Source organism: Triturus cristatus, chromosome 6 (genome assembly GCF_964204655.1).
Source record: "Triturus cristatus chromosome 6, aTriCri1.1, whole genome shotgun sequence".
Taxonomy (NCBI): Eukaryota; Metazoa; Chordata; class Amphibia; order Caudata; family Salamandridae; genus Triturus; species Triturus cristatus.
The window spans coordinates 46,444,341-46,457,462 of NC_140589.1; positions in this window are offsets into that span (position 1 = coordinate 46,444,341).

The window sequence follows — 13,122 nt, forward strand, 5'->3', positions numbered from 1 at the left end:
TGAAGAAAATCTCCCCTGTGGTCAGGGAGTGACCACCTTGCTAACGCAAGCACCATCCAGCGAATCACCGTCTGCTTTGCCGCCGCCTCCCGCCGGAGCCCGAGCCCAGAGACTGACAAGACCTGGACCTCCAGACCTCTCACCGCCCGATCCACAGTCCCTGCAAAGAGGAGACCCGTGGAGGCACCGAGACACGTGGAGCCAGCCATCTTGGAACGACTACGACAAGCTGACAAGTGCAACAACCGAGGCTCCCTCCAAGTTGTGCTTTGGGTCCTGAGAAGCCCAACCCTCGAGCAGCATCTGCACCAAAGGTGAGCCCTCCAGCATCTCCACGATCTGCGTGGGGCCCTTCTGCATTTTGCCACTCGATGCGCCTAACCGGTTGCTGGCCCGCTGGCTAGTGGCCATCTTGGCGACGAAATCTACGACAAACACCGCTGGTCTGGTTGCTCCAGACTGGCCCTTGCTCCCCTCCAAAGGAGCAATCCCTCTGACCTTGCTGGTCAGAACCAACAGCTGATTTCCGAATCCTCCTACAATTGCTTTTGCCAAGGCTTGTTTGCTTCGATCAAGTCGCCGACACCGCCGACAGCGAGAGCCTGCGTGGGACAGCTCGTGAGCCGACTCCTGGACGTCGTCGACCTTCAGGGACCACGTGGCTGCGGAGACAAGCTACCCCTCATCACCTGTTTGCACCCGACATCGCCTGGTACCCATCTGGTGCCACGCTGGTCACTGGCTAGTGACTGTGAACACTGTCCCCTCTGCTTACAGGTCTTCAACATCTCCGATCCACTCTTGGATCCACTGCATCTCTTCCCGACCGACCGCCTGCAGCATCTTTGTCCCAGGCTCAACGGAACAGATAGAAGAAACCCGACGCACTTTGAGGCCTATGCACCCGCTTCCTGTGGGTGAGGTAAAGCTGGTACTCCGGTGCCCATGTGTAGTAATACATCTCTAGTGCCTGTGTTCCAAATCTTAAGTTCCTAGGTCATCCGGAAGATTCCTTTTGCAGTAACTTTGTACTTTTTACGCACCCATTGAAACCTATGGGAGCACGCGTGTGACTATTTGCTCTGCACACGCCACCCGTGGACCTCCTGGTCACTAACTGACGTTAGCTCCTTGTAGGCCCAGCGATTCTAGAGGCCCTAGGCCTTTTCCCTTTTCTGTTCGTGGTACTTATACCACTATTTTAGTATATGGTTTGAGTGGCCACCAGGGCCTATCCATATAACGTGCAACTTCTGTGTATTCTGTGATAATCTTGTTTGACGATTTGTGCTCCTGTGCTCATAAAGAGACTAGGGGTTACTTTGAGAAATAAATACATATATATTTTGAATATATATCTGTGTGGTGTCCTTTCATTGGTATAAAAGGGGGTTACTATTGGTAAAACAGCTTGCTTAACACGCTTCACGAGTTTAGCCTCAAAGACTGCTTAGCCTACGCTACCACTAGGGCAGCTAGTCCAAAAAGGTTGACTTACAACCACACCATAAGGGTTGCTTGGCATGGTACAAGGTGGTCACTAGAACTAGTGAACAGCATATACCAGGCCAACTTCTCACAGTTGTGTTTTCACTTTATTACTGTTTGAAGCACTGTATAAAATGCTTTACACATTGCCTCTAAGTTAAGCCTGACTGCTTTGTGCCAAGCTACCAGAAGGATAAGCACAGGTTAATCTGGGGTTTCGTGGGACTTCACCCTGACAGGGATTGTGGTTTCTGCTTGAGTAGAGTTTCAGCCCTCTCAACCAGTAACCCGATTTCTTACACCCACCAACAAAGTAACGGTTTCTGGGTTGTATACAACACTTATTTACCTACTTTAAATATAGATTCTATTTAATGCATCTTGGTGCCCAAATTTATACTGGTGAGCAATGTTTAATACAAGTTTTTAATTTTTTTTTACAGAGATCATCTGTTGTAGAGGTGGCCTTGAATGCATTATTTATGTAGGCATATATGTATGCACTCATACTCTATAGGGTGAACATAGCTGGGAAGCAACGTAGCACTAAACACAGGTGTGCACCAAAAAGGAAAGTAACATGTACAGGTGGTAAGTAGCCGGTAGCTACTAGTGTGTTGGGGGCAGGGTTTCATAGAAAGATAAGTCTTCAGTTTCTTCCTGAATTGTAAGATGGTGAGAGCAGTTCTGGTGTCTGATATGTCTAATATTAAAGTGTTACATTAGTAATAAGCATGTTTGCTTGATCCAAAGACACTGTCTGCCGACCTAAAGTGTGACCAAGTAGTCGGCTTGGGGCTTGAGTCATGGATGGGCGTTACTTTTGCACAAGTGGTCTGAGAGAGTTTGCTTCATGGTTTGGAACTTTGGAAAGGCTCACAGCGGAGCACCTTACAACAGAGATGGAACCCAATTTTACTGATTGCATAATTTAAGTGTAAACCATAAGCCATATTCCATCCCCACCCTCCACCTCCTCCCAAGGTACTATCTCCAGTTTTCTACAGGGCTCGGCTCCACGGTCTGGATGGCGATGCAGCATTCGGCGTCACCCCCTTCATTCTCAGGGCGTAACCAATCCTTCCCACCCACGGTTCTCTGCGAGCTCCAGGGAGTGATATTGCAGCCGTTTTCCCCACACCTTGCAGAATTTTCTGGGACATTCACTTGAAGCGTAAGTAATCCATGGTTCTCAGTTCCAAGGTGTGCCAGCGGGCATGTTTGGTGGGTGCCTTGAGTTTGGTGGGTTTGATGGGGGTGACTCTGTAGGCGCAGTTGGTGATCCAGGCAAGTTTTTGATGGCCTTTTCAAGGATGGTTGAGGTGTCAGGCTGGAATGTGTTGAAGGCATCAGTCCATTGGCTTTCAGATACTTTGTTCCAGCTGGAGTGTGCGGTGCAGAGCGCTTGGTGGTGGGGCTGGGTGCTGCTGTCATGGTGAGGTGGAGGATTGAGTGGTCCGTCCAGGTGAGTTCAGTGACATGGCTATACTTGACTCTGTCGTTGGCTGTGAAAGTAGGGTTGAGCGTGTGTCCTGCGCTGTGTGTGGGTTTGGTGACAAGTTGGGTGAGGCTGATGTTGTTCATCCTTTCAGGGAGGTGGACTGTGTTACTGTCATTAGGGTCGTTGAGGTGAAAATCAGGGTCTCCAAGGAACATGTGTTTGGTGTCAATGACTTGTGGTGCAATAAATTTGAGGATGGCTTCGCAGATGCCGGGGCTTAGTCCTGGGGGTGTATAGGCAAGGGTGCCTCTAATGGTGGTTTTACTGTCTATTTTGAGTTGGAAATTGAGGTGCTCTAAATCAGGGTGGTGTCGTCTGAGGAGGTGGTACAGTAGATGCCGTCTTTGTGGATGATGGCTATTCCAACTCTGTGTTTGTTGATACGGTCCCGGGGTGTTATCTTGTAGCCGTTGGGCGCGGCTGTGGCTATGTTGGGCGTGGATGCAGGGTTGAGCCAGGTCTCAGTGAGGGAATCAACATTGGCGGTGAGAGAGGTGATGGTGTCCCAGGTCTCTGTAGAGTGTTTGCAGAGTGATCGGGCGTTGCTTAGGATGCAGTGAAGCTGTCCAGATGCGGTTGGTGCTGGTATGGTGTGTGCGGGTACTCCGATGTTGCAAGAGAAGAGACAGTGGCAGTATGAGAAAGGTCCAACTGTTGTGTGTGGAGAGGAGTGGTAGCAGTTGAAGTTGCGGAATCTAGCATCCAAGGCTATGAGCTTGGCGCTGATGTATCAGTGGGTGGCGGGAGGTCCAGGGTTCCCTATGTTGGGTGCGGTCCAGGTGCGGACAGGTGCCTATGGGCTTGCCTTTGGCGCACCCACTGCACGTGTCCACTGCGCGCCCATGCTGGGGCCTCCATTTAGCAGGAGGTGGGAAGCAGGCGAGGGAAAAAAGGCAGTAACAGCAGGAAAAACGAGCGGACAGCGGTGGGGACAGACAAACAGTAGAACATTAATAGAAATAAAATACCCTACGGTTACAACAGTTGAACAGAAGTGCGCACAAAGTAAGGGTTACAACAACAGTACTATGGTATTAGAGATAAAATATACCAGGACTACCACAGTATGGAGCGCAGACAGAGAGAGTTACAAGAGTAGAAAGAGCCAAATACAATCAGCAGAGAGAACACAATAACATACAATGATGGGGCTCAGAGGAACAGTGCGCGGGAGCACAGGCGAGGCAGAGGCAGCGGGGAGCAGGCATGGGGTCCTGCCTGCTCCTGGACCTGCTCAAAAATCAGATTGAACCAGTGTGCGAGCATTCTTTTCTTAAGTGCCTACACTTTGATGCTTTTCATATAGGAGCTAGGATTGCAAGGAATGTCAGAGGGTACAAATCTACTGGTCATTTTGTTATGTGATTTCCATGGAAGGAAACAGGACACAGTTTGAAACATCCAATCAAACATTGACTATAGAATGGTATGTCCAGTGTGGACATCACCATTAGCCATGTCTGCTGCATGCTGAAGGGACTGCAGAAACCGAGGAGTGACTGGCTGTGGAGTCACGACTCAAGGTCTCCTACGGCTGCGGCAGTGCTTAATTTGTAAAATATGAAGTGCAGGTGCTCAAATCTTTGTCGGAGGCCACACCTGCTTTTCTCCGGCTCAACTCACGTCCTCTGTTGGCTCCACCCACTTCCTCTATTAGCTCCACCCACATCCTCAACTGGCACTGCGAAAAGTCAGATGAATTTCAGCAAGGGAGCCTTCCTCATAGTAAGGTTTTGATTGGAGGTTCCCCTGCCCTGTGAAAAAGTGCATTTAAAGCACAATTTTGGAATAAATTGGCTAAAATCAATAATGCATTGAAAAGGGACAATTCCAGTGCTCTATGTGCTGATTTGGGGAAAGGACAATACTGGGGTAGGGTATGCCCTATTTAATAGTCTAGGAGATCAAAGAGACAACTTTTACATAGCTTATGTGACAAAATAAACCAAAATGTTGTGAAAAAACTAGTCAAAACAGATAAGCGGAATACAATCATGAAATACACTTGAATGAGTCATTTTGTCACTTCCAGTGGCCGAAGGGGTTTGGGTTTCATAAATAGAGTTAGTATTCCGTTAAAGCAAATACTTTTAGAGAAACAATAAAAAAGATTTTTAACAATTGGGCTTGTTACTATAACTTACTCCCTAGCATGGAGCTATATGTGCATTTATTAGACATTCAGAATAGTAAAAACATGGAACTTAACTGGCGTTTCCAAATGTAGTTCTGTATCACACAGACAAGACAGAGATTGTAAAAGAGGCATATATTCAAAATATGGCTTTTTAATTAAAGATTTGTATCTTAACATAAAGCACAGAGAAATGTCATCTCCCCCAAAAGTCCTATAGGTACCTAAGCCAAAATAAATGTAGTGTCTGGCTGGGCAGTTTGAATTTCCGTATCTCAAGTCATACCTATTAGTGCAAAATGACCATAGTGCCATTCAAAATATAAATAAAGACAAAATAACTAAAACTAAAATATTGATAAATACAGTCAAATAAATACATGTTCTAAAATGAAAAACAAAAGGCCATAAACCGTGGAAATGTCACACATAGCACCCAGGCCATAAACCGTGGAAATATCACACATAGGCATCCATGCCAGAAAGCATGGAAATGTCACACATAAGCACCCTGGCAAGAAAGTATGGAAATCTCACACATAAGTACTCAGACTGGGAAGCATGGAAAAGTCACACAAAGCCACCTAGGCCAGAAAGCATGAAAATGGCAAATAAAGGCACCCAAGCCAGTGGCGCTGGAACAATTGTCAGAGTGTTGGTGCTGCCCTCAATGTTACATCACTGAAGTCAAAAGATTGTGAAAAATCCAAACATCACAGTAAGGATAAAGTGATGTGGTCACTGACTAGACTACAATGCAAGCGTCATCTTTTTTGCGCACACGCCCACACTACAAGCACAGATGTCCCTAGTGTCTGATGTTCTAGTCACACATACGGCCTGCGTATGTTATGTTAAATGGGATTTATAAAGTGCACAGCTACTCAAGAGAGTGTCCCGGCACTAATGGAACAGTAAGGGCAAGGAAACACATGCATGAGTCAGCCATTTACAGCAACATAGTTCCTCAATGTAGACATCCTGGCAAGCAGAGTCTTTGAAGATGGACGTACTTTTGGAAAACGTGTTGAGAATTATTATTTTCATCCAAATAGAAGCTACAAAATTAGTCAGGAATAATTAAATGAATTCTAAACTATGTTAAAGGACAAAGTGTATTGGGCTATCATCCAAACTAATTCCCACGGCGCAAAGGTCATTTTAGCATAATTAGTATAGAATGAAGTATATGAATACTGGTTGTTTATTTAGCTGTAGTTTTGTTTAGCGTGAACTAGGTTCGTAAAGGTGTCAGAGTGCTTTACGCAAGTCGGACTATACACATTGGGGCTTATTTACATGTCCCTTGCGCCGAGGTGCTGCACTTTTTCCCATAATAAAAGTGACGCACCAGCGACACAAGGGGCTTGTAAATAAACCCCATAGTTTTTATGATTTATATAGTACAAGCGGTCAGAGAGGGAGAGAGAAATACACAGACTGAAATGGTTGTAGAAAACTGTAACCTTGACTTGTTTTTCAACTTGGGCTATTTTTCATGTTAGGGTTTATTTAAGCATCTGAACATTTGGACTGCCAGAACAACAAAGAGGTCAAACTTCAATCCACTGACCTTTTGACATTTTTTCATAATTTCGATTACAACTCCAGGCAACAAGGGTCTGGCTTCGTCTTCACCTCACCATAAAGTCTATCAGTTAAAAACACAATCTCCCAAAAACAGCAATTCCACCTTGTAGCACGTGTGGGAACACTTGTGTTTTCTTACTTAACTACAACTTGCAGTGCATGCTGTTCAACGGAGGCCTCGAAGGGAGGCTGTGGTTGGACACGAACACCTATGTTTTTACTTGAATTTGTTGAAGTCACACAAGGACTCAAGAGCAGCCCAGGCTGCCCTGCCCGGGCCCCTCAACCCTGGCCTCAATATCGTCCGGCTGATGGCTCGTGGGGTGTCTGAGTGGCGGGCGTGGTGGCAGTCAGAAAAACATCTGCGTGCACCGCGCTGCCTGCCGCACAGCCCATACAACATCCGGCATACTGGCATTTAGCAACTTAACCCAGGCGGGCGGCCGGCCGGCCTCAGCCAAAGCACACAGGGACTCGGGCGGGACGGAGACTCACCCAGGCCAGAACAACACTCTGCGCCGGCTCCGACCCAGATAGCCACTAACGTTAAGCAGTAAACTGTTTAGGAGGGGAGAATTATTTATGATACTACTAAGTTCAAAGGCAGGAGCCGGGCAGGGCCTTTAACTTTAATACCGGCCGGCACGGCCCTATCTTGATAATGTGTACGGCGTCTGCGGCCGCTACTAGGCCAGGCCAGCCCAGGCAGAGTCAGAGTGCATGCATAATCGAATGCGAATCTTCATCTTGTCAAGGTTGTCGGGAAATGAACAATTGCTTCGTTAAATGTAAGACACTGCTTATTTTACGGATGCTGCAGGCCAAGGAGGAGGCTGAGAAGGTGGGCGTTTGTGCGTCTCTGAAGTTAACCCTTCGGTGGTGCCTCCTACTTCCCCATTCCCTGCCGTGACACTGTAATCGTAATAAATTTATTGTATATAGTTAATTAAAACCTTTACAATTTTTGTGTCGACATTTGACATATAAAACAATGAAAAATACACAAGCGTATTATACAGGCATGTTAAAAGGAAAAGAAAAAATGTTATCTTTAAATTCTGATAAAAAAAATATATATATATATATTGTTGCCATATGCTATTTTTCAATTTTCTGTATTAAGAAACTGACTTTCTGCAAAAATCTGCTGACCCTGTATGCTACCTGTAGCATGTTGCTATTCAATGCAAACATGACTGCTGGCCGACATGATCTAATTTGGTATCTACGGAATGCATATAATAAATAAAAACGTCTCAAATTATTCAGTGAAGGACAAATACACAATAAATGAGTCAGAGTTTCTTCTGCTTGACCACATAGTCTGCAGAGTGATATTGGCCATGTTTGTTTCCATACTGGAACCTGATACTTAGAAATGAAAGCACCCATCCGAATTCGGAGTAGCATTTGTTGGGTAGCTGGGGTGATGTGATTGACTAGATATGGTTGAGGGGTACATTTCTCATAGGAAGCTAATACCATCCAGTCATGGTTTTTCTTTGCTAACGCGGCTTTATCTGTAATCCAGGCTATTTGTTTTGCCGCATTATTAGCTATTTTTTTAAAAATTGCAAAGGTGTGATTAGTGTTCCATGCTTCTTTCATTTTGAGATTTGTCAATGCCTCTTCTAGAGCTGTTTTGCAGATGTTATTTCCTTTAGTTTGGTTCTTTATTTCACACCATCAGAGCCCCATCAACGAATCCTCTAGTGCTGTTTTTAATTTCCAGCACATTTTTAATATTGCTGCTTGTCTTGCTGGGTGCTGATTTTGTAACCCAAATTCCAGACGTACTTGTGCTTGTGATACAAACTTCGGGATCTGAAAAATGTATTTGAAGAACTCTGACTGTTGAAGATTCAAAAAAATTTGCGTCTTGACCTCTAAATAATTCCGAGCGTACGTGAGGGTAGGGAGAAATTTAGCTGTGATTACTTTTAGCAAATGTAGGTTAGATGGACATTTCAATTTTGTTTTTAATAAATTTAGAGCAAAGCGTAGTTTGTTGGCCTGGGCTTTTCTATACAATAAATGGTCTTTTAAAGTCAACATTGAGTCTACCACTTCTCCTAAGTACTTGTATGTGGCGCTTTGCTCTATGGTGTTACCTGCCACATGCCATTTGAATTTTTGCCACCCTGAACGTGAAGCGAAACAGATGATCTTCGTTTTTTTGTGATTGAAATGCAAGCCAAGCTCCCTGGTGTATTCATGCAACCTTGTGATGGAACACTGTAGGCCCATTGGGGTCTGGCTGCATAAAACGATGTCATCTGCGTACTGCATGCTGCTTATTTTGCGGTGTGCTAGCTTTGGAGGATCGCTCTGGATTTCCGATATACACTTCTCCAGGTCTGCTGTGAAAATATTAAAAAGAGTAGGCGTCAGGACACATCCCTGCTTAAGGCCAATGTGGGTTGGGATTTTTGCTGTTGTTCTTTCACCATTCCCTAATTTTATCTTGACCCATGTCGATGTATATAGATTGATAATGGCGTGTAATAGCTTAGGTGGAATACCCCAGTTTGCCATCTTTTGCCATAAGATCTCCCTGGGGACTGTGTCGAATGCTGATTTTAGATCAACGAAACAGTTGTACAATTTTGTAGATTTAACCTTTGCTTTTTCTACCAGAAGTTTTAAGGCAACGTGTTTGTTCTCGGCCTAAAACCGCTCTGTGTGATTGGGAGGATCTTATTCGTAGAGACCCATTCTTCCAGTGCTATCAGGAGATTTGATGCGTATATTTTGGCGTCTACATCTATAAGAGCTATCAACCTATAATTCGCCGGGTCTGATCTGGCTCTTGCCTTAAAAATTGGATGCAAAATGCTCCCTCTCCAAGATGATGGTATATTTCCTGTTTGAAAAACGTGATTGAACAATGGGGTGAGGTATTCTGCCCAAAATAATTGGTTGTGTTTAAAAAGCCCATTTGGCAAGCCGTTGGGTCCGGGAGCGCCAGTGGACCTCAGTTTTTTTATAACCATTTGTACTTGATGTGGTCTGATCCAATTTTCACCAAAATTTTGTTTTAGATCTTCCCCTTTATGTTCGTGATGAGTAGTGTTATCTGATTTCAGCACTTGGTGGTTACGATTGTTCCCTTGATTTTGTTCTAAGTGATGTATCCAGTCTGCCTCTAATATATTTGGCTTGTGTTCGTGGAATGCTCCGTTTACTATTTTATTAATTTCAGGCCAACATTTCCTATTGTTATTTAATTTGCTTGTTTCTAGTAATTTTTGCCAAATTTCTGTTTGTTGATTTTTCTTTGCTATCCAAACCTCTTTTTTATATTTTTGCCTTAGTTTGTGAATTTGTTGCTGTTGGTCTTTTCCAATAGTCTGATCTTTTCCTCAAATCTTTCTAATTTCCTGATTTAAAATCCTCTTTTTACTCGCTATCGAGCCAAGATGTACCGGGAATGCTGTAGTTGGAATTCTTCTATTACTTTTATTTTGGGCACCGAATTTGTCTGTTAAGCTTATAATCGTCTTTTCCCAATTAGCCCGAAGATCTACCGAGCTTTTGTCTGCACCTATTTCCTTGACCTTTTTTACATAGGTCATAATTTCTTCAACATTCTTTCCATTCCATGCGAGTCGTTTTAAGTTATAAGGGCTAGGAAATTGCATCAAATCATTGGTAGCTGGTGCCCTTACTTGTTGAATGTTAAGAACTATTGATTGCAGACTATGGTCGCTCTCCAGTTTATGTATTATTTGGTAGCTGGCGATCCATTGAAGTACTTCCAAGTCCACTATAGTGTAATATAGGACTGATTGGGTCTGTTTAGCTGTTCTTGTCATAGCTGCGGGCTGGTCTTGTAAAAAGCGTCCATTAAATATGATCATGCCAATTTCAGCAAAGTTTGAGGCGCACTGCTGTCCTTGTTTATCCTTTTTCCGAAAGTATGTTATCAATGGCGGTATTGTTTTTCCTTTCAGTTTTTTTTGTTGAAGGTTGTGTGTGTGGTCTACTTGTAATAGGAACATATTAAAATCGCCTGATACTACCAATCCCGCCTGTGGAAAAGAGGATTGCAAAGTTTTAACCAATGCTTTGAGAATCGCAATTTTCTCTGGTTTCTTCTTAGAATCTGGGTGAATGTAGGTATTGCAAATTACCAAAGACTGTATATCTGGGGAATCCTGCGATCTGGACAGGGGACTGGTGGTAGTTCGATTTTGATGCACTGGATCCATGTCTGTCCTGAGCCAATTGGAGCATACGTCCACGGTATGCTGGTGTTCAGGTAGATAGATAATCCACCGGCTGCCCTGCCAAGTGAACCTCTTTTGATCGCATGTTGTTGGAATTCTTTGAAGCCATTTATCTGAACCGATGTTGTTAACCATGTCTCTTGGAGTAATAAAATATCAAATTGTTTTAGGAATGCTGTTAAATCTGCATCCTCTGTTTTGCTACCTAGACCGTTTATGTTCCACGAGCCCACTTTCAAATTGCATTTTCATGCTTCATTGGAACTTGATGTTAAAGGTAGCACTTTCTGAATTGGATTGGTTGCTCCGAGTGGACCTTGATGGATGATACGTAAGTTGGTCCATCCCTCCTTGGTGCTGGTAGTACGACCAACCGCCCCTCGAAGTAGGCCGCTATCAGATTGTGCTCTTGACTCTACCATCGGGCATAACAGTCCTGGGTATCTTTCATGTTCAATTAATCTGATTTCAATTCCCCATTTGGCAAACACTTCTCTATGCTGCCAGAATTCTTTGGCATTCTTTGGGTCACTCCAAGTTACCTCTGTCTTATCTCTACCTTTTGCGTTTAATAGTGGTTTGAATTGAATACTTTCTATGTGATTAGTGATTCAATTGAATTGACAAGTTTTAAAATGGCACTCCGATTAAGAATGTCATGATTCCCTCTGGAGCTGTAATGCGGAAATGATTTCAAGTGTTTTTAGGCTTACTGGATAGATGAGATCTTTGTTTTCTTTGTAGTCCGCAAGGTTGTTTTGGGCACTTGTTTTTAATTTATTTTCCTGATTATATTGATTGTTTACCTTATCCTGTGCCATTTCCTCGACTCCAAATGATCGAATGAGAGCTCTTGGCATCTCTGGCTCTTGTGGTCTAGTTCTCAATTGATACGCATTGGCCATAGGATTTAATTTGTAATTTTTGAGAACTAATGAGCTATACTTTTTTGTCCTGGTTGAATCTTTTGTTTTGATAGGCCATCTGCAGATTGTTTATTTATATTGCATTGGATGGACTGAGAATCTTTTCGACTACTTGACTGTGCTGTTGGTAAGACTGATGGGGGCTTCTTGGATCTGTAAGGATCGCGATTTTGACTCACTTCCCCAAGTTCTTCCTGTGCCCTTTTGCTTGGCTCTATTCCCTGTGTCCCTTTTGGTGATGTTGAGCCGGGTGAGTTTATGTGCTGGTAGTTTTCTAGTAATGATTCTTGGGCATGATGCTGGGTAAAAAATGCTGTCACCTTTTTTCTTTGTTGCTTGTTATGTCTAGCTTTTCTCAATCAATTGCGTTCACGTTTAGTTAAAGAGTTGAGACTTTTTTGTTGCACATTAGGTTGTCGCCCTGTTTCTTCAGGTAATTGATCGTCATTTGTATGTGGGTCTTTATGAATATTTTGCATGGTGTGCCATAGGATGTTTCTATCAGAGTTTCTGATGTTGGATTTTTTGATGTAAGGTATTTTGATGGGCCATCCATTGCGTCCACGCTTGTTTCCTCGTTGACTGAAGTGTCAAAGCTGGCGAATTGCTTTGAATTTTCTAAGACGTTTTCCGTATGGGTGCTTGGCATGCTGTTCTGATGGACCGTTGTTTTGATTTTTACTTCTGCCAGAATTTCTGTTAGAATTGCCGGTAGGGCTTTTAATTGATTTATTATCCCAGAGCATTGGCATTCGTGGTACGTTGTATGTGGATCTTTCTGCACCCGTTCAATAAGTGAGTTTAGATCTTGTATTTTTCTGTCAATACCAACCACATGTGATGCCAAGATTTGCAGGAGATCTATTTGTAACTCTAGTTTTTCAGAGTGTTGCAATAGGGCTGAGGATATAGTTTCCATGAGACCTATAAAAGGCATCCACAGTGGTGCCTGTGATGGTAGGAAGTGGTCTGGTTGGTTTGCGCCTACTTGTTGACTTGACCAGGCATTCTCTACTGGTTTGTTCCAGATATTTTCCTGTGGGTCACCTCCCATGCCCAGGCCTGGTTCGGATTTTGATGATTTATCACTTTTTGTTTGGGAATAGAAACCATTCACTGGAAAAACTTTAATTGGTGATAGGATGGTGTTATACGTGTGAGGGAGCTCTCTCGGGCCATTTAATTGGATTTCATTTGGCTCATTTGGTTCGTAACACGTTATTGAACTGATTAAACACTCATGCGCTCCCTGTA